The sequence below is a fragment of the Lissotriton vulgaris genome, chromosome 5, assembly GCF_964263255.1.
Source record: "Lissotriton vulgaris chromosome 5, aLisVul1.2, whole genome shotgun sequence".
Taxonomy (NCBI): domain Eukaryota; kingdom Metazoa; phylum Chordata; class Amphibia; order Caudata; family Salamandridae; genus Lissotriton; species Lissotriton vulgaris.
The window spans coordinates 40,975,046-40,997,287 of record NC_141693.1 but is presented as its reverse complement, the minus strand read 5'-3'; the positions used below and the strand labels follow the sequence as shown (position 1 = coordinate 40,997,287).

At 50.3% G+C, this 22,242-nt stretch overlaps 1 protein-coding gene and 1 pseudogene across 6 annotated transcripts in view; one reads left to right on the top strand and one right to left on the bottom strand.

Moving 5' to 3' along the window:
* Positions 1–22,242, top strand: part of LOC147710076 (erythroid membrane-associated protein-like) — a 470,315-nt gene that overhangs the window by 424,612 nt on the left and 23,461 nt on the right. The window lies entirely within an intron of this gene.
* On the bottom strand, positions 12,222–13,416 carry LOC147710077 (heterogeneous nuclear ribonucleoprotein A1-like; annotated as a pseudogene).

The window sequence follows — 22,242 nt, the reverse complement described above, 5'->3', positions numbered from 1 at the left end:
ATTATGGGCAAAATCCGGGAAGCTGCAGCCATGAAGACTCGCCACTGGGCATTTGTCCTTAAACAACACATTTTGAATAGGACCAATGGGCATCTAATTAACCACTTTTTTTAGATGAAGTTGCCTCACAGTTTGGACCATTTCTAGACTCTATTGCGCCGCCCTTTGCTAAAAGCTTGTATGTTCACTTTACATTGGATACTCTACAGCTCAAAGCGCTTAGAAAAAAGCAAACAATGGAAATACCTCTAGCATGTGTCCTGCTTACTGCATGGACACCAAAACTGAGGAACATATTTTGCTCTTCTGTCTGGAGTACCTTGTTATTCGATGTAAGTGGACATATCCGATGTGTTTGAATTTGTGGACTACACTCTATTTAGCAGCATATCTATACTAATATAATAAAGAGAGAGCCCAAACATTTGAGGCAGGAAATCTCAGCAACCACAGCATCAATCAAAATACCCAATACAGCGTTGGAAAGGGCAGTTGCAGCAGAAGGACTTAGGCTATGCAGACGCCCACCATATACATTTAAAAGGTAAAAGAACCATGCAGGCAAAGTAGTCCCTTGTGGGCATGTCTGCGTTGAGCTGTGGGCGTGTGCTGTGGGCGTGTGCTGGGGGCGGGACAAACGCTGGGGGCGTGTGGTACGTTCCGCCCTTCATGTCATGTCTCATATCGTTTGCTGTGGGCGTTTGCTGGGGGCGTGGGCGTGTGCTTGGCGCAGGATTACGCAAACAAAAGCGAGCGTTGTGCCCAATATTTCATTGTTTTTTCTTCCCAGGTTCTGTACATTCCAGCTCCAGGCGTCCACCCTGCTCCCTTTAAATACCCCTGCACCCCATAATATTAACCCACCCTTACTCCTTAACCCCTTCGCTGCGGCGGCTATTCCGCCGCAGCGCTAAAGGGGCGCGGCGGCGCGCGGCCGCCGCATGCTGGTGACAGAACCGCTCCGTCACCAGCTACAGTTGAGCTGTGCTGGTGACGGAGCGGTTCCGTCATGACCCTCCCCGCTCTTTAGAACGCCCGCGCAGGCGCGAAATCAGCGCCGCGCAGGCGCGGCGGCCGGGCCATGACGGAACCGCTCCGTCATCAGCACAGCTCAACTGTAGCTGATGACGGAGCGGTTCCGTCATCAGCATGGAAGGGGTTAAAATACCCCAACACCCTTAAACACTAACCCATCTTAAACCTATAAATATACCCTGTATCCCAAAACCCAAACCTATCCCTAAACCCTAAAAATACCCCTGTACCCCAAAACCCAAACTTAGCCCTGAACCCTATAAATATCCCTGTACCTCAAAACCCAAACCTACCCTGAACCCTAAAAATACTCCTGTACCCCAAAACCCAAACCTAGCCCTGAACCCTAAAAATACCCCTGTACCCCAAAACCCAAACCTACCCCTGAACCCTAAAATACCCCTGTACCCCAAAACCCAAAGCAAGCCCTGAACCCTTAAAATACCCCTGTACCCCAAAACCCAAACCTACCACTGAACCCTAAAAATACCCCTGTACCCCAAAACCCAAACCTAGCCCTGAACCATAAAAATAACCCTGTACCCCACAACTCAAACCTACCCCTGAACCCTAAAATACCCCTGTACCCCAAAACCCAAACCTACCCCTGAACCCTAAAAATACCCCTATACCCCAAAACCCAAACCTAGCCCAGAACCCTAAAAATACCCCTGTACCCCAAAACCCATACCTATCCCTAAACCCTAAAACTACCCATGTACCCCATAACCCAAAACTATATCTGAACCCTTAAAATACCCAAACACCCCAAAACATATACCTCAGTACCCCAAAACATTTAACCCTATACCCATACTTACCTTATCCAAACATAAAAAATAACATGCTTTTACCATTCATGCATTTACAACGAATTTCGTTGTAAATGTATGCGTGGTAAAAGCATATAAAATGTAATGCCATGCGTTATACTGGCATTGCGGAGTCATGGTACTATCGTAATGAAAGTATGCGGAGTGATGGCATGCGGAAAGAAAGTTGCGGAACAATGGGTGTTTACCCTCCCCCGGTAAGTACATTGGTGGCACGGAGGCCCACATCTCCAGCAACATACTTGTTAGACCTGGCACCTTGGCGTGAGTCTCCCTTCCACTTTTTGCTGATGTGCCTCCGATGTTTTGCTGGTTTTCCGATACTCAAGGCACTGCGCCACGGCTGATCCGTGCCGCAGTGCAAGTGCTCCCTACTGTAAATTGTATATACGATTGGTATTCCTGATTGGTGCATTGGATTTGCTGTCAGTCCCTAGTAAAGTGCACGAGAGAGTGCCGGGGCTTGTAGATGCCATTACTGCTGGTGGGCCTGCAGCGCTGGTTGCGCCACCCACCGAAGCAGCCGTAAAGATGTGTCTGGGAACTGCGACCGCAGAACCCGCGTGCGGTCTCGTACTGTCACGCTAGCTGGGCAAGTGTCCCCACCTGCCCGCACCGACCCTTCCCTTGACTGCATATTAGTCACCCCTATGGTAGGCCTGCGGGCAGGGTGCGTTGTAAGTGTAAGGTAGGACAAGCCCTGATGTGCGTGGCATGTCCTAGTAGTGATTTACCACCGAGACCGTATTTCACTACTGAAGGCTACCTGCTCCATTAGGCCAGACTGAGCTGCGAGGGTTATTACACCCTATAATCCCCGCAGGCTCAAGGAGCATGGTAGTGAGTCATGTTTAGTATGCCTGAACTCAGGATAATGAGATATTTCTTGTAGTCAAGTTTATTTCAGTATCCTGGGTTTGCAAATGCTACTTTTAGAAAGTTAGCATTTGCTTGCTTAACCATTTCAGCGGCCTCTGCTGGTGTGTATCTGACTGTCTGGGATGTGTGAGTGACAGGGCTGGAGGGATGACAGGTGGTGAATGCACAGATTACACCTTAGTGGGAGGTAGGAGTGCCTCTTGACTCAAACTGTCACTGTGCTCGGCCACCACAATGCTGGCTCCACCCTCCTGGGGAGCGGCGGATGACTCTGCCGGCACCTGGCCCAGGAAGGGCGAAGCCCCCATCAACAAGGTACTCTGGCCACTCCTGTCCGGACAATGCTGGCTCCACCCCCTGTGGGGCGTCTGATGCGCCTGCCCCTCACACTGAAAGCAGAAGCCGGAGTACACCCGCGGGGGTACTCCAGAACTGAGAGTGGCTATGCAAAGGCCCCCCTGGCCTGCGAGAACAAAAGAATTGGCCTATAAAAGACGGAGCCCTGCTCCTTGAAAATTAGATCCGGTTTGGGCCACAGAAAGACTCTGCCCTACGAGAAGGACCGTGAGAGACAAGGAAGGGTGCTGACTCTTGCCTGTGTCTGGTGCCTTGCTGCTGAAGGAGAGGAAGACAATAAGACTACGAAAAGACTTTTGTGCTACTTGTGCCAAACTCTGCAAAGAGATCTCCAAGGGCTTGCAACTGAACTTGCCCCCTGACCAGCGTCCCAGGACCAGTGGACGCTACCCCCTTGGAAGAAAGCGACTGCGGGTGCTGACCATCGCCGCAGCATCGACAAAGAGGAATCTCCTCTAAGGCATCAACGTCATCCCGACCACCGTGACCGGGGCCCACAGCAACAGCGGAAGCAAAGCAAGGACCAGCCGCCGCTGGTCCGAACACCGTGACCGCAACTGCACCGGGAGCCCGAGAGCAAAGGGAAGGAGGACCCGTCCGGTCTGAGCTTTCGAGGAGACTGCACAGCGAGCAGTCACTCACCTGCAAGGACGGGCAGTTGCCCTACGAGAATCCACAAGGTCGGTAGCCTGCCCGACAGCCCAGCTGTGAGCCCACAGCTGCACCGACATTTGGCTGGGTACGTCCTGCACTTGGGGACCGTACTGCCACTTGTCACCGCCGCACAGCCGCCGTCTCCAAGGTCGGAGCGGACGACGAGGAGAGGACCGTGCCGCCACAGAGCACCGCTGCCCCGGACGACCAGTGACCTGCTCGGCCGAAGAGCCGCAACGATCAGCGACCCCGGGAAGGCAACGCGACGTGGGACAGATCCCCTGGAAGCCGCCGGCTCCACAAAGAACTTTGGTTAACCCCGGCCTACGGGCCTCAAGAGAACTGCTATAAGAACTGTGGTAACCTGAAACAAGTATCCTGCAACCGTTTTCATAAAGTATATCGACTGTATTCACAAGCCTGCGTAAAATCTATATAAAGATATATATTTTTACAGAATACAGTCTGGTCTCGTTGTGTAGTGGGTTGGTTGTGAAGGTGTACTGTTGCAAGTGTTTAACCCTATGTGCCCCAAAGATTAGCCTACGACTGCTTAAGCCACACTACCTAGAGGGTAAGCAGAGGTTGTCTGGAAGGTAACCCTCAGCCCTGACGAGGAAGAGAGAGCCCCTGCTTGTCGCTAGTGTTGCACTGCGCCAACTAGAGCCTCCCCCTTCCTACATTGGACGCAGCGGTGAGGATTTCGAATTTACACTTGCGATATCTATACCTAAGCTTCTGACCACTGCACAAGGACTACGGTCCAGGTACTTAGCCACAGACTTTGCTTTTTGAATTTTGCCGAAAGAAGATTCCGAGTGCAGAAACCATGCCGGGCACAAAGAGCCTGGATGGAGCGGAGTCCACGACCTCCGAGGTGTTGGAGATAGAATGGGACGCCGCAAAGCTGGACAAATACTCAAAGATGGAGCTGAAGTTTTTCTGTAGGAAACTAAAGGTTCCGCACGCTGGTTGCAAAAACAAGCCGGAGCTCTACAAGGCCCTGAAAGCCTGGGTGGAGTCCAGAAAGACCCCGGAAGAGCAAGACGTCCTCGCCGAGCAGAATACGACGGAGGAGCAGAATGCGCTTGGGGATCTGATCGATCTGGAAAGGCAAGACAGCGAGCACAGCTTGGGTAAAGGCCTGTCGCCAGAGGAGCTGGCGGACAGGAAGGAAACCCGGAATCACGAAAGAAAGTTGGCAGAATTGAAAATCCAGCTGGAGCTTGAAACGAAAAGAATGGCGCTGGAAGAGCGAAAGCACCAGATGGATTATGAGGTGAAAATGAGGGAGATAAGTCTCAAGGAGAGAGACTTGGATCGTCCTCCCTCTGGTGGCAGCACATCGCCAGTGCAGGTAGAGTCAAGAGTGCATATCCCGAAGGACGTAGTCAAGGAGTTCTTTAAGGGGGATGACATAGGACAATGGTTTAGGGCATATGAGGTAGCCATGTCCTCCCACCGGGTCCCTGACAAGGATTGGGGAGCGGGGTTGTGGGGAAGGTTCCTTAGCGAAGGGAGAGATACCTTGCTAGATTTGCCCGTTGAGAATCAGAGGTCCTATATCCACATGAAAGAAGCTTTGTTGAACAGGTACGGGCTTACCCCTGAAATGTATAGACAGAAGTTTAGGGGATGTACTAAGCGGCCTGGGAATACGTATGTGGAGTATGTGACTTACTTCTGCAGAGCGCTGGATGGTTGGGTGAAAGGTAACAAAGTTAATGATTTTCAAGGTCTCTTTGATTTAATTGCATGGGAGCACTTGTCTGATCACTGTTTTCCTGAGTTACGCCAACACCTGATCGATAGCAAGCTGTCCAACCCGAGGAAGCTTGCTGAGGAGGCGGACCGCTGGCTCAGCACCAGGGTCCACAAGGGTCCCGTGGGAGATTCCGCCAAGAGTGGGCAGGGTCCCCAGCAGAAGAGTGGGGGGGACAAAGGGGGAAAACAGAAAGGGTTCCAAAAAGGCCCCCAAAGTAGTTCCCAAGGGAATCCGCAGCAGGGTTCTCAGCCTCCCCCACCCCCGAAGCAGAATGGGGCCCCGACAGGTAAACCTGTTCCAAAGGGGCCCTTCAATTGTTTCAAATGTGGCGAGCCTGGGCACATATCCAGTGACCCCAAGTGTCGCCTATTTGGAAAACCCGCACCCACTGGTGCTCCGCCCCGACAAGTGACTAGCGTTCACCTGGGAGAAGAAATGATGGTCCCGGGGGGTGGAGATCCCGTTCACATGACCCTGGTCTCGTTAGGAGACAGCGAGATGATCCCTATGAACTACCTGCCCTCTAACACTAAAAAATATGGGCAGGTGGTGATCATCAATGGTAAGGAAGCCGAGGCTCTTAGAGACACAGGAGCCAGTGTGACTGCAGTGAGGCAGCACCTGGTGTCTCAAGAGCAGGTTGTACCCCATGCCTACTGTAGGGTTATCAACGCTGATAATTCTGAGAGTCAGTGTCCGATGGCTCAAGTTCCCTTCGAGTGGGGGGGGGTCTCTGGTACTCTGCAGGTCTGTGTGAGAAAAACCATGCCTGTTGACTGTTTGCTAGGGAACGACTTGGAGCACTCCCCTTGGGAAAAGGTGGAGAAAACGACTCACCTGCGGATGGTGGGTCTGCCTGACTGGGCGTGCGTGACCACCCGGTCGATGGCAGCCAGTAGGGGTGATCGAGAGGTCCTGGGGCCTGAAGGAGAGGCCCAGGAACCGGCCTTAGGGAGAAGGCGCAGGGGGCGCGGGAAACCGGCCCCGGAAGTTCCTACGGTCCAGGAGGAGGCAGACCTTGAGGGGGATGCCCTGGAGCCTACAGGGGAACAGATCGCTGAACTGGGGGACCTGCCTGAGCTGACCCATTGGCAGCAAGAAGGAGGACCCTCCAGGGAGGAATTCTGCAGGGAGCAGAAAGAATGCCCTTCTCTCGTGGGTATGCGGCAGCAGGCTGCAGACCAGGCCAATGGTGTTCAGGCCAAAACACATTACGTGTACTGGGAGAACGACCTCCTGTATTCGGAGCCTAAGGCTGCTGAACCTGGGTCAGCCCGTGTGCTGGTGGTACCCCAGAAGTTCAGAGCCTTCCTACTGGGTCTGGCTCATGATGTGCCTTTATCAGGACATTTGGGGATGGACAAGACCTATGACAGGCTTGTCACCCACTTTTACTGGCCCCAAATGCATAAGAGTTCAGATGCTTATTGCAGAACCTGTCCGACTTGCCAGGCAAGTGGGAAGAAGGGAGGGAAGAACAAGGCTCCCCTCCAACCCTTCCCTGTGGTCGGTACGCCATTCCAGCGAGTGGGTATTGACATTGTTGGGCCTCTGGACCCCAAGACAGCCATGGGCAACAGGTTCATCCTGGTCTTGGTGGACCATGCCACCCGGTACCCTGAAGCCATTCCTCTGAGGACAGTGACGGCTCCCGTGGTGGGGCGTGCACTGATGGGAATTTTCTCACGAGTAGGATTCCCTCTAGAGGTGGTGAGCGACAGGGGGACCAATTTCATATCGAAGTATATGAAGTCCCTTTGGCAAGAGTGTGGCGTAACGTACAAGTTCACCACACCCTACCATCCCCAAGGTAACGGGTTGGTTGAAAGATTCAACCGAACCCTCAAAGGCATGATCATGGGCCTGGAAGGTCCGATGAGGCGTAAGTGGGACGTCCTCTTACCATGCCTGCTGTTTGCATATCGCGAGGTACCACAGAAGTCCCTAGGGTTCAGCCCCTTTGAACTACTGTACGGCCACCCCGTGAGAGGACCACTGAGTTTGGTAAAGGAAGGCTGGGAGCAATCTCCCAGGAAACCTCCCCAGAATGTATATAGCTACATGCTGGCCTTCAGAAACCAAACCAGGCGCTTCAGACAACTTGCCGAGGCAAATCTGGAAGCGAGCCAGGAGGAAATGAAGCGGTGGTACGATCAGAATGCCACTCTGGTCGAGCTTCAGCCTGGACAAGAGGTGTATGTCCTGGCCCCAGTGGAGCCCTGTGCCCTTCAAGATAAGTGGACAGGACCATTTGAGGTTGTGGAGCGGAAGAGCCCCGTGACATACTTGGTGGACATGAAGACACCCAGGAACCCTTTGCGGGTCCTACATGTCAACCGCCTCAAGCCCCACTTGCGAAGGTCCGAAGTGGGCATGTTGTTGGCAACCGATGACGGAATGGAGGAGGAGTCAGAGCCTCTACCGGACCTCTTGGTGGCCTGTGAGAAGGATGGGTCAGTGGATGGAGTTAACCTCTCACCCTCCCTGACCGCCGAACAACAGGAGGACTGCCGCCAGTTGCTGGGGCAGTTTCCAGACCTGTTCTCCCTGGTTCCGAGTGTCACAGATTGGTGCGTCCATGATGTGGACACTGGAGACAGCTTACCGGTGAAGCATAAGGCTTACCGGGTGACTGACAGGGTACGGGCCTGCATCAAGGAGGAGGTCTCCAAGATGCTTGCCCTCGGGGTGGTTGAGTCTTCCAGCAGTCCTTGGTCCAGCCCCGTGGTCTTGGTTCCGAAGGCTGCTGCGCCGGGAGCCACACCCGAACTACGGTTCTGTGTGGACTACAGAGGACTCAATTCAGTCACGAAGACTGACGCGCACCCCATCCCCAGAGCTGACGAGCTCATTGATCGGCTAGGGGCTGCCCGGTTTCTCAGCACGTTTGATTTGACGTCTGGGTACTGGCAGATCGCCTTGACCGATGGGGCAAAGGAGAGGTCGGCATTCTCTACACCAGATGGGCATTTCCAGTTCCGGGTTATGCCATTTGGAATGAAGAATGCCCCTGCCACCTTCCAGAGATTGGTCAACCAGGTGTTGGCGGGACTGGACGAGTTCAGTGCCGCCTACCTGGATGACATCGCGGTGTTCAGCGGCACCTGGCCCGAACACCTGCGACACCTCTGGGAAGTGTTGATGGCCCTGCGCAGAGCAGGCCTCACAATCAAGGCAAGCAAGTGCCAGATTGGGCAGGGTTCAGTGGTGTACTTGGGACACCAAGTTGGGAGTGGCAAGGTAGCCCCCTTGCAGCCCAAAATCGAAACCATCCTGGCTTGGGAACCCCCCAAGACCCAGACTGCAGTGAGAGCCTTCCTGGGGCTCACTGGGTATTACAGGAGGTTTGTCAAGGGCTATGGCACGATTGTGACCCCCTTGACAGAGCTGACTTCGAAGAAGCAGCCCAGGAATGTGATTTGGACTGACACCTGTCAGAAGGCTTTTGACACCCTGAAGACTGCCATGTGCACGGCGCCCGTGCTCCTGGCTCCTGACTTCTCCAAGGAATTCATAGTGCAAACAGACGCTTCAGAGCATGGTGTAGGGGCTGTTCTTTCACAGATGACTGAGGAGGGCTTTGACCAACCCGTAGCCTTCATAAGTCGGAGGTTACTTCCACGGGAAAGTAGGTGGAGTGCAATAGAGCGAGAAGCATTTGCTGTGGTCTGGGCGCTGAAGAAGCTAAGACCCTACTTGTTTGGGTCTCACTTCCGAGTTCAGACGGACCACAGGCCCCTCAGATGGTTGATGCAAATGAGGGGTGAGAACCCGAAACTGTTGAGGTGGTCCATTTCTCTACAGAGTATGGACTTTACGGTGGAACACCGCCCTGGCACCGATCACGCCAACGCGGACGGTCTGTCCAGATTTTTCCGCCTTAGTGATGTGGAACTCCCTGGGGAAGGGTAGTTCCCCCCACATTTCAGCTGGAGGGGACACATGTTAGACCTGGCACCTTGGCGTGAGTCTCCCTTCCACTTTTTGCTGATGTGCCTCCGATGTTTTGCTGGTTTTCCGATACTCAGGGCACTGCGCCACGGCTGATCCGTGCCGCAGTGCAAGTGCTCCCTACTGTAAATTGTATATACGATTGGTATTCCTGATTGGTGCATTGGATTTGCTGTCAGTCCCTAGTAAAGTGCACGAGAGAGTGCCGGGGCTTGTAGATGCCAATACTGCTGGTGGGCCTGCAGCGCTGGTTGCGCCACCCACCGAAGCAGCCGTAAAGATGTGTCTGGGAGTACACCCGCGGGGGTACTCCAGAACTGAGAGTGGCTATGCAAAGGCCCCCCTGGCCTGTGAGGACAAAAGAATTGGCCTATAAAAGACGGAGCCCTGCTCCTTGAAAATTAGATCCGGTTTGGGCCACAGAAAGACTCTGCCCTACGAGAAGGACCGTGAGAGACAAGGAAGGGTGCTGACTCTTGCCTGTGTCTGGTGCCTTGCTGCTGAAGGAGAGGAAGACAATAAGACTACGAAAAGACTTTTGTGCTACTTGTGCCAAACTCTGCAAAGAGATCTCCAAGGGCTTGCAACTGAACTTGCCCCCTGACCAGCGTCCCAGGACCAGTGGACGCTACCCCCTTGGAAGAAAGCGACTGCGGGTGCTGACCATCGCCGCAGCATCGACAAAGAGGAATCTCCTCTAAGGCATCAACGTCATCCCGACCACCGTGACCGGGGCCCACAGCAACAGCGGAAGCAAAGCAAGGACCAGCCGCCGCTGGTCCCAACACCGTGACCGCAACTGCACCGGGAGCCCGAGAGCAAAGGGAAGGAGGACCCGTCCGGTCTGAGCTTTCGAGGAGACTGCACAGCGAGCAGTCACTCACCTGCAAGGACGGGCAGTTGCCCTACGAGAATCCACAAGGTCGGTAGCCTGCCCGACAGCCCAGCTGTGAGCCCACAGCTGCACCGACATTTGGCTGGGTACGTCCTGCACTTGGGGACCGTACTGCCACTTGTCACCGCCGCACAGCCGCCGTCTCCAAGGTCGGAGCGGACGACGAGGAGAGGACCGTGCCGCCACAGAGCACCGCTGCCCCGGACGACCAGTGACCTGCTCGGCCGAAGAGCCGCAACGATCAGCGACCCCGGGAAGGCAACGCGACGTGGGACAGATCCCCTGGAAGCCGCCGGCTCCACAAAGAACTTTGGTTAACCCCGGCCTACGGGCCTCAAGAGAACTGCTATAAGAACTGTGGTAACCTGAAACAAGTATCCTGCAATCGTTTTCATAAAGTATATCGACTGTATTCACAAGCCTGCGTAAAATCTATATAAAGATATATATTTTTACAGAATACAGTCTGGTCTCGTTGTGTAGTGGGTTGGTTGTGAAGGTGTACTGTTGCAAGTGTTTAACCCTATGTGCCCCAAAGATTAGCCTACGACTGCTTAAGCCACACTACCTAGAGGGTAAGCAGAGGTTGTCTGGAAGGTAACCCTCAGCCCTGACGAGGAAGAGAGAGCCCCTGCTTGTCGCTAGTGTTGCACTGCGCCAACTAGAGCCTCCCCCTTCCTACAATACTCATATTTTTTCACCACCAATTTGAAAAATGCACAGGTCTCTCTCACTGATGGCCAGTACCGACATACAATTTTAGACACACCTCCCGCCATAAGTTCTAGAATTGCGAACTTTAGAGCTGGGGAGCTACGTTCGAATCTCGGCATCAGTTCAACATCCTGTGATTCCGGGCAAACCGCTTTGTCTCCCCGTGCCTACCACAAATGAATGTGTTCTTCTGTAATGTAAATTGTGCTCATCCCATGTTGTCGAGTTCGCACTATATAATATTGCAAGGAAAAATAAAGTAGGGAAACTCGAGTTCACACACTACTGAACGCGCACTCTTAAGTGCATCAGCAGTGCACTGTGAATCGGAGCGTTTCACAGGCCTGTCACAGATAAGAAATGCTATCAAAACGAAATCCTACAAAACAATATACTACTGGCCGGCATCAATTCATACCCGGACAACGTCGGGACGGGCTGCTAGTAGGATAATAAAAACAGATACCTCAGACGACACAGTATTCGCTGTGAGACAATTCTTACTAAAAGTCTGGTATAATCGGAAAATATTTTGACTTAGTTAATTATCATCTTAATAATCATGATCGAAGTGAATAGAGTTATCTTGGTGTTCTTGAAAGTGCTATGTTTGGTGAAATAAGTATCTTTGCACTATATCGCACTTTAAAATGTTTATCACAATCTATCAAATGTTCTGTTGGTATTTTTGAAAGTGCTATGTTTGGGGAAAAAAGTATTGTTGCACTATATCGCACTTTAAAATGTTTATCACACTCTATCAAATTTTCTATTGGTATGTTTTTTGTTTTTATTTAAGTTAAAAAGTCCTCAATTTCTTTATTCCTTACATCACTAGCACAATTTACAGGGCAATATACTTGATGTAATGAAAAAAGAAAAAAAAAAAACTACAACAGATAACAAAAATAAGACCTCAGGGATGTACATGTAAATCAACACTACATTGTATTCAACAGCTGCACTTTTGTTTTAGCGAACTGTGGCTATGAGTCCTGAATAAGAAGGTTTTCCTGTTTAAGCTGCAGTATTTTTTCTGCCTAGGATCATCGCTCCTCCTGTGGTAGATTATGGTTCCTCCTAATGCACATGGATGACTGTCTCAAAGTAACCTGCAGTTTTCCTGACAACACCTCGCTCTCCTGCTAAGAACTGTAGCCTTATAGCAAATTCTTATTAAAACCTTCTGCCACCATAGCCGCCGCTTCCACCACCAGTTCCACCACCGGCTCCGTAGCCACCACTACCATAGGGGCTGCTGCCAGAACTTCACCCACCTCCAAATCCGCCTCCACTCTTCATCGGCCCATAGTTAGATTGCTATTGGCCACCATAATTTCCGAAATCGTTGTAGCCACCACTGCCCCCATAGCCACCGCCTCCACCGCCACCAAAGTTTCCTCCTTCGTTTTAGTTATCGTGGCCTCCGCTACCACCACCACCATATCCTCCACCACCTTGGCTCCCGTAGCCACCAGGACTACCACCATAACTGCCTCTTCTTCCACCACCATAGCCAGAGCCGCCAGTATAGTTTCCACCATCCCCGCCATAGCCGTTGTATCCATCTTCGCCACCGTACCCACGGCTTCCACCTCCACCACTGAAGCCTGCTGAGCTGCTGAAGTTTCCTCCTCCACGACCACCGCAGTTACCGCCGCCACCACCACCATTGCCGAAGCTGCTTTCTCGGCCACCACCAAAACTGCTTGAACCACCACGACCTCCTTGCGAGCCAGCCGTCTGCATTTCTTGTTTGGAAAGTGCCTTCTTAACTTCACAGTTATGCCCATTGATTGTATGGTATTTCTGAACAACAATTTTGTCGACTGTATCATGGTCATCGAATGTTACAAATGCAAAGCATCTTTTCTTCCCGCTCTGGTGATCTTCCATTACTTCAATTGTTTCGATCTTTCCATACTCTTCAAAGTAGTCTCTTAAATGATATTTTTCTGTATCTTCTTTAATCCCGCCAACAAAGATTTTTTTGACTGTCAAGTGTGCACCAGTGTGCAGAGTCTTCGCATGACACTGCTCGCTTTGGTTCTACGATACATCCATCAACTTTGTGTGGCCGAGCTGCCATTGCAGCATCCACTTCTTCCACGCAGGAGTAAGTCACAAATCCAAACCCTCTGGAACGTTTTGATTGTGGGTCCCTTATTACCACGCAATCGGTGAGTTTTCCCCATTGTTCGAAAGGTTCCTTTAAGATGTCATCTGTTGTTTCGAAGCTTAGGCCTCCGATGAAGGGTTTCCTCAACTGCTCCGGCTCCTTGGGATCATGGCCGTCCATTGCTGCTTGTGCTGCGAGACGCTTCGATGTTAGTCCGTTCACCCATGAGGAGGAGGAGGAGGAAGAAGAAGAAGAAGAGCAATTCTATTGGTATTTTTTAAAGTGCTGTTTGCCTAATTAGGTGTCCTTGAACTATATTGCACTTTAACATGTCTATTCTTTTTATGAAATATTGTAGGGCTTTATGATGTTTGACAGCAATCTGTAGACAATGACAGTAGCCATGATAGTTGGGTTCTCAGGCTGTCACTATTGTGAATATCGTTTACTCGGATCCTGAGAGCACTGTATGTCATTTTTTTGCCATATTCTGCATGGGTTCTTATGTGATTTTAACCTCTGCCTTTGTACAATAAAACTTTGGTTAAATGACAAGCTGTTTTATTTCTAAAACACATGTTTTAAAGTATTTTTGCAATGTGTACTTTTAACTGTTGTTTTTATGCTTCCTTTGATGATTATGGAACCAAAATAAAGAATTGATTGATTTAAACGTAATGTTTCTGTAGGCATAAATGCAATCAGCAATTTATGAAAGAGCAAACTTACACTTGCAAATTATTCACAAGTGTAAGTTATCTTTGTGATTTGGCCTGGTAATGCCTAGGTAGACATTAATGCGATAAGCAATTTTTTAACACTTTAATACTATTCAAAAAAGTACTTGTTAAATACCTCAGCTGACATGAAATTTTAAGTCAACTGCTTCACAACTATGTATAAGCCACTGATAAGGCATGCACTACTAGATCCTAAGCTGAACCATCTGGAGTTTGTACCAATACCATATACACATTTGTGAAGTGTACAGAATGGCTTACACCATTAGGATGATACTTACACTCATACTGTGCCGTGAAGTGTTTGAGAGTCACCCATAGATTATATATTCTTCAGCAACATGACAGGATAAGATGTGTGCTGTTGAGCTTTGTTATGTCAGTGAGTTTTCTTAAGCGCACAACTGCCCGGGGCATCAAGGTGCTGGATCTGAAGGATTCAGACTACCTAGGGACCTTATAACTTGCCCAGCATGGATAGAGCTTTGGAATCCGTGTGACTGTGCTGCCTGAGGTACTTTGCATGGCAATGTTTGCAAGACTGGTGAGAACCTCAGCAGCTCAGCCCAATCCACAGACTTGAGACCAAGGTGTCACTGTGCAAGAGTTACCCCATGAGGTGGTCCATCACCAATCATTGTGAGTTCAATGTCCGGCCCTTTGAGAGGTTATCCATTGTGAGCCTCAGCCACACAGCAGGGTTAAAGCAGTAATTAACTCTTCAAAATGTACCCCAAAAGATGGTCTATCATTGCTGTGAGCCATAACATTCCTACCAATTTGAGACACATTTTGACCCTGTTAAATGCATTCAATAAGAGGCCATTTGCACCAGTATCCCCTGGCAGGGGTACTGGTGCAAATGAGTCCAGGACTCTCCCATCAACCTGTTGCTGCTCTCGATCTGTGGCAGCAGCAACAGGTTGATGGGTGGGTCCTGGACTCATTTGCACCAGTACCCCTGCCAGGATACTCATGGGGCTCTAGCAACAAATCGCTTGTTATTGTCCTGATAGGGAAACCCCCTCTTACATATAATGCACCTTAGCGCGTGCCGCACATAGTTTATGTTCTGTGTCACTACTTGTAGCATAATTCACTTTATCACCTTTCACATAGGCCTCGAGGAAAGCCAGTTACAATTTAAGGCCTGGCTGAAACATGTAGACCACACACCGGATGTAGGAGTACCCTAAATACAACTCCACCCACATCCCACGCCTTGCTTTTTAACACTACTAGAGGCCCAAACAATAAAGTAATCTTTCTTGGGATCACTGGACAGCTTTTAACCTTTCACTTTTCAATTCACCCACACTGCACACTCAGCAATATACCTGCGCCACTGTAATCAGGCATAGAAGCACACCCGGGACACACTCGGTGTCATCAGGTGGGCCCGATGATGAAGCATGCCACAAACTAGGTTGGTGGGTGAGGGCTTTCTAAAAGGGTAAACGCTACCCCTTTACATACATCATACTACATGCACCCTTGCGACTTCCCCACATGTATAGATAGACTAGTTATTGCTGATTATTAAGATTACCCTAGGGCAGGGTTCTTCAAACTGTGGGGCGCGCCCCCCTGGGGGGGCGCGGCACCATCCCAGGGGGGTCGCGTGCTCCACTCCGATCTTTCCTTTGTGCAGCGCGATGTAGAGACTCTCTGTGAGGGCGGGCGATTTCCGTCAGAGTGGGGCTGCAGGGGCCTCAGAGCTGAACAAAGCTCATTAGCATGCGAATGGTCTCTTAAAGAGGTGCGAAGTGCTCGGGTGCGGCTGCCTGGCTGAGTGTGTGTGTGTGCCCAGAAGCTGTGTCAGCCCGGGCACACACAGGCATGGTGAGATGAAGAGGGAGAGGGAGGGAGGAAGGAGACAGAGACAGACAGACAGAGGGAGAGCGAGGGAGGGAGACAGGCAGACAGAGGGGGAGCGAGGGAGGGAGACAGAGGCTGACAGAGCGAGAGCGAGGGAGGCAGCGCAAGGGAGAGCGAGGGAGACTGAGGCAGGCAGGGATAGCGAGGGAGAGTGAGGGAGGGAGACATGCAGACAGAGGGAGAGCGAGGGAGGGAAACAGGCAGACAGAGGGAGAGCGAGGGAGGGAGACAGGCAGACAGAGGGAGAGCAAGGGAGGCAGAGTGAGGGAGAGCGAGGGAGAGCGAGGGAGACAGAGTGAGAGAGAGCGAGGGAGACAGAGGGAGAGCGAGGGAGACAGAGGGAGAGCGAGGGAGACAGAGGGAGAGCGAGGGAGGGAGACAGGCAGAGTGAGGGATAGCGAGGGAGGCAGAGTGAGGGAGAGTGAGGGAGAGCAAGGGAGAGCGAGGGAGAGCGAGGGAGAGCGAGGGAAACAGAGTGAGAGAGAGCGAGGGAGACAGAGGGAGAGCGAGGGAGACATAGCGAGGGAGACAGAGGGAGAGCGAGGGAGACAGAGGGAGAGCGAGGGAGGCATAGCGAGGGAGACATAAGGAGAGCGAGGGAGACAGAGGCAGCTAGAGGGAGAGCGAGGGATGTCGGGTGGAGCCGGCCACTAGACGTCCGTTATGTTGACATGTGGGTGAATAGATGTATGGGTGGAGTGGTGGATGTATGGGTGGAGTGATGGGTGGAATGGTGGATGTGTGGGTGACATGGTGGATGTATGGGTGGGGGGGTGGATGGATGAGTGAGGGGATGGATGGATAGGTGAAGGGGTGGATGGATGGTGGGAGAGAGGATGGATGCATGAGTGGAGGGATGGATGGGAGTGGATGGATGTGTGTATGGTTGGAAGGGTAGATGGATGAGTTGAGGGATGGATGGATCAGTGAAATGGTGGATGGATCAGTGAAATGGTGGATGGATCGATGGGGGGGTGGATGGTGGACGAGTCGGTGGGTGAATGGATGAGAGAGGTGATGGATGGATGTATTGATGTATTGATGGGTGAAGGGGTGGATGGATGGATGAGTGAAGGGGTGGATGTGGGGATGGATGGGTGATTGAGAAGGGAGGATGGACGGGAGGATGGAAGGAGGAGTGAAGGGGTGGGTGAGAGGTCAATGGATGGATTCATGAGTGGATGAGTGGATGGATGAGTGGGTGGATGGGTGAAGGGTTGATGGAGGGATGGGTGGCTGGGTGAGGGGGGAATGGAGAGAGAGGGGGAGGATGGATGGATGGATGAGTGAGGACATGGATGAATGATTGGCAGAGTGGATGGGCAGGTGTGTGCATAGATGGGTGAGGAGAGGAGCATGGAGATGGATGGGTCAGAGAGTGCATGTATGAGTGGGGGAGGGTGGAGAGCGGGAGGGATGGATGGGTGGGTGGATGGATGAGTGGGGGGTTGAGTGGGTGGACGGATGAGTGACTGGGTGGATGGATGAGTGGGTGGGGGGATGGCTGGATGGGTGAGAGGGTGGGTGGTTGGATGGATGAGTGAGTGAGTGGATGGAGGCATGGAGGAGTGGATGGATGGATGAATGGAGGAGTGGATGGATGAATGAATGGAGTGGTGGATGGATGAATGAATGGAGGAGTGGATGGATGAGTGGGAGGATAGCTTGGGTGAAGGGGTGAGTGTTTGGATGGATGGGTGGAAGAGTGGATGGATTGGTGAGGGGATGGATTGGGTGAAGGGATGGATGGATGATGGATGGATGGGTGTGGGGGTGGATGGAGGGATGGATGGGTGAGATGATGGATGGAGGGATGGATGGTGGATGGGTTTGCAAGTGGTTGAAGGGGTTTGGATGTGGATGGGGCACAGATGGAGGGAAGGAATGAATGGTGGGGGAGTTGGTGGATGACAAGGTGTACATGATGGATGGGGAGGGTTGTGATGACTTTTGCCTTGGAGGATTGTGTTTTGAGCTGTGTGGTACGCCTCTGTCGTTTCGCCACACCCACTCACAGGCCTGCAGTTTGCTAGGCACTCTTGTTGTGTTGAGCATTGTTTGCCGGATATGGCCCGTGGTGTGCGCGTTGCAGTCGATCATGTGGTGTGCCGGATTCCCGAGGTTTCGGTCGGGTGGTGGGGGGGGCCAACATCTGGGGGAATTCAGCTGGGGGGGCTCAACCTGGAAAAGTTTGAATACCTCTGCCCTAGGGGATCTGGACTAGTCCTCCATTCCTCTTTCTCTTCTTGATATATAATAATACATGTTTATGTGATATCATTAAAGTCTTATTACATTTTAAGAAAAAGAAATACACAATTTAGACAATCTGTTCTTAATGTGCGCTACCTGCAATATCTGATGACCCTTCTAATTGTTAAAAAATAGTTATCTAGCTGTCTGTAAGCTGTACAGGAACTGGAGAACTGGCTTGAAAGTACCTTATTAATGTCTGAATCTTGTTCAGGGGTTTTCCCCATGAATCCTTTTTCTTTCAGAGTCATTTCTATATAGATCTATGATTTTTCAACATAAAAGTGATATGAGTTGTTTCAGTAGATTAGAATGGAAGAAAGAGCTAGAAAGAGCTTCCACATAAACAGAGTAGAACATAGTATATATGTATATACATACTTATGTAAGTATGCATGGGTGTATATGGTATTTCAGTAATGTCAACCTACCCAGAAGTCAGCTGAGTACTGTACAGGGTTAAAGGAAGCAAAAGGTCCACAAGAGATAGGACAGGTAGTTTTGGTTGAGGTTTAAAGTAGGGTTCTTTGAAAGGGTGGGTCTTCAACTCCCCTAAATTGAAGCATCATTGGGGAGATCCTGAAAAATATGCAGCTGTTGTACTAGATCCTGGGAGCATTGATTCATTCGGTCTTCTGCTTGTTTTTCCTTTTTACACTTTTTAGTCTGAAGTTTGATGATGTCTTACCGACAGGTGTTTGCGAGAACCTCCAGATACAGTGATCTTATCTGCAAGATAAGTGGGGTTGCTGGTCACTATGGGCCTAATTTAGATTTTGGCGGAGGGGAATACTCTGTCTCAAATGTGACAGTGATCCCGTTCGCCGTATTATGATCCCATTATTCCCTACGGAGATCATAATACGGCGGACAGGATATCCGCCTTGCTTATGACTGAATATTCCATCCACGAGATCTAAATAAGGCCCACGGCTTTGTAAAGGATGCAGCTTCTATTGAATACGGTACAGGAGGACAAGGGTTGCCAATGTAATTCCATTAGGATGAGGGGGCATGTCATCATATTTCTCCAGGCTCTGGATGAGACATGCTATGGCATGTTGGATGTCCTTATAGGCTTCCAGTGTGGAATCTGGGAGGTCGTAGAGCTGGGTGTTACCGCCATCCAACTGAAAGAGTAAAAGGGCTTGAACAGCAGTTCTGACGTGGCTTACTGAAAGAAACAGTTTCAGTCTCTTTAGAAGAGAGAGCTGTCTTCCTTGGTTCTGGTAACATGTCCCAGTTTGTCCTGGGTGAATCCAAATGATTTGATAATTAGTGAAAGTTAACGTTCAAAGTGGGGGGGGGGGGAAGAAGTCACAAAATTCGACTTTGCAGAATTTCACAAAGTTTTGTAACAACTCTGTGAAATTCTGCGGAGTTTCACCAACGGGCGCAAATAGGCACGTTGCACTGCGACTAAGCAGTGGAAGCAAATTCTAGCAGCAGCCTTCTGACCACGAATGGTTGTGACTGCCCATGTTAGAAAAATCTCACTGGATGTCCTCCTAGTAACTGGAAAGCATTCCAGGGGGCTCCAAATCTTGCTCAGGCTCGACAGCTTACCATTCTGGCGCGGCATGCGAGAAAAGATTCAGCCACACAGCGATTAGCAGAATTTGGCAGGAACACCGCTTTACAAAAGTAACTGAATATTTCACCCACCCTTACATCGGAGCTGTGAAGGTTCACATCATTGAGCCAGGTTTGCAATATTTCTTGTTTTTGTTCTGGCAAATAACAAGAATTCTATCTTGGTTGGGTTGATCTTCTGATAGTTGCTGGATAAGCAGGGCTGGATCTTTGAGGCGCTGGATGTCTGAATCCGAGGGGACTTTTGAGTTAAGTTGTGAGTCATCGGTATATTGGTGAATGTTGATGCTGCTATCGGTATATTGGTGAATGTTGATGCTGCTATCGGTATATTGATGAATGCTGATGCTGCTATCGGTATATTGGTGAATGTCGATGCTGCTATCGGTATATTGGTGAATGCCGATGCTGCTATCGGTATATTGGTGAATGACGATGCTGCTATCGGTATATTGGTGAATGCCGATGCTGCTATCGGTATATTGGTGAATGTCGATGCTGCTATCGGTATATTGGTGAATGCCGATGCTGCTATCGGTATATTGGTGAATGACGATGCTGCTATCGGTATATTGGTGAATGTCGATGCTGCTATTGGTATATTGGTGAATGTTGATGCTGCTATCGGTATATTGGTGAAAGTCGATGCTGCTATCGGTATGTTGGTGAATGTCGATGCTGCTATCGGTATGTTGGTGAATGTCGATGCTGCTATCGGTATATTGGTGAATGTCGATGCTGCTATCTGTGAGTAGAGCACCAAGCAGCTCCATGCTCAAAGCAGGATTGGAGAGGAAGTTGTTTTTTAACGCACTGACCACAGTATTCAGATGTGCCAAAGACCAGCTGTTGTTGCAATAAGGATACCCTTTCTATTCTTGATTATCTTCAGGAGAGGGGCTGGTGCTCTCTGTCAAAGGCCATTGGTAAGGCAAGGAGGAATTGAGTGCATGAATGACTCTTAATCGGGATACGGAAAATAGCCTCAGCTGTCATTAACGTGCATTCTCCGTGGTGCATCCGAACCTAAAGCATGATCTGAGCTCATCTACAAAGTAATTTTCTTCCATGAAGAGTCTGAGCTGCCTTTGCATACATACGAACACTTTGGGCAGGAACAGTAAATTGAAGGAAGCGCAGAATTTATTCAGATTCTCTTGATTCACCAACAGTTTTCTTGAGTAATAGTAATGCCTGTCTGAATTTCAGACAACCTAGGAGGCTGTTTCCTGAGACAGAGAAGAGATGAGTGATCCAGTCAGGGGTGACAGAACAGCAGGTCCATGGAGCTGGTGGGGTGGAGGGGAGTGAGTGCAGAGAAATGTGGAGAGGACCTGGCCTTGCTAATAGTAATAAACAGTTCTACCGGGGTGACTTATTTGACTAAAAACCTGTGTACCTTTAAGTACCAGAATGTGTTTTTGTGGTTCTGGTCTTTCACAGTGTGAATAAGTGATAGTTCAATCTGTTTCACTTTCTCCACAAAAGAAGTTGAAACATGCCCACATTTTGCTTTGGGGAGGTCTGTGATCCCCTCTGAGGAAGCAAAAGTGATTTGAGTCACAATTTAACAGTCTGTGTTTTTTAATGTTTCTTTTATCTCTGTATCGGTGTTCCATTTTTGAATGTTGACAGAACATTTGTCTTCAACAAGGGTGTCCAATTTAGAACCTTGTCGACCAGATCCATGCCAGATCCATGATTTTGACATCCCTAAAACCTGGCATGGATCCAGTCTTTTTAAACCAATATTGGACATCACTAAGTAAAATTGTAATATACAGGGGGTCTGACTTACAGTTAAATGAGTTGGTAACAGAAAAACTCCCAAGAGGAATTCGCCCTAAATCAAGAGCGGAATCCTTTTGCTAAATTTCCTCAATCATAATGCTTGCCTGGTAGAGGAACCTCCTTCGGCAGATCACCTCCACATCAGCGGCGGCTGGTCCATGGGGGCGTTTGGGTGCCGCCCCCCTGTTTTCTCGCCGTGCGAGAAGGCAAACAAAGGTAGTTATTATCAATGATAATAACTACCATTTGTTTCTGCCTTGCCTTCTCGCACGGCGAGAAAGCAGAAGTTCCTGTGTGGGCGGTGTTACTCGAGGGCAAGGGGGAGCGGCTTGCCCACTGTTGGTAATACTGTCTGTTTGGGCCGACTGAGAGGCTGCCAAACAGACAGTATTTACACAGTAGGCAAGTCGCTCCCCCCTGCCCTCGCGTAACCCCTTCCACTCTCCCTGCTCTCTGTATTCTGCAGCATACAGAGAGAAAGGACGTAGGTAGGGCAGCCGGCCGAACCTATCACAGCGCTGTGCAGTGGTGGAGGGGAGGGGAGGGGAGGGAGGCTGCCTGCAGCCTTCCTGCTGCGTCACGACGAGTCGAGCACCATGGAAATTTCAAACAGGACGGCGCCGCGGGAGTTAGGACTTGAAGGCGGGAAGGGGAGCCTAAGGTAAGTTAACTGTTTCGGCCTGGTTGATTTATAAATTATATGTACAAGAAATTTGTAAAGTGTTTTGTGCACGATTAAATTATAGATTTTGTTTCGATAATTAGAGAGGGCGTTATTAAAGGTG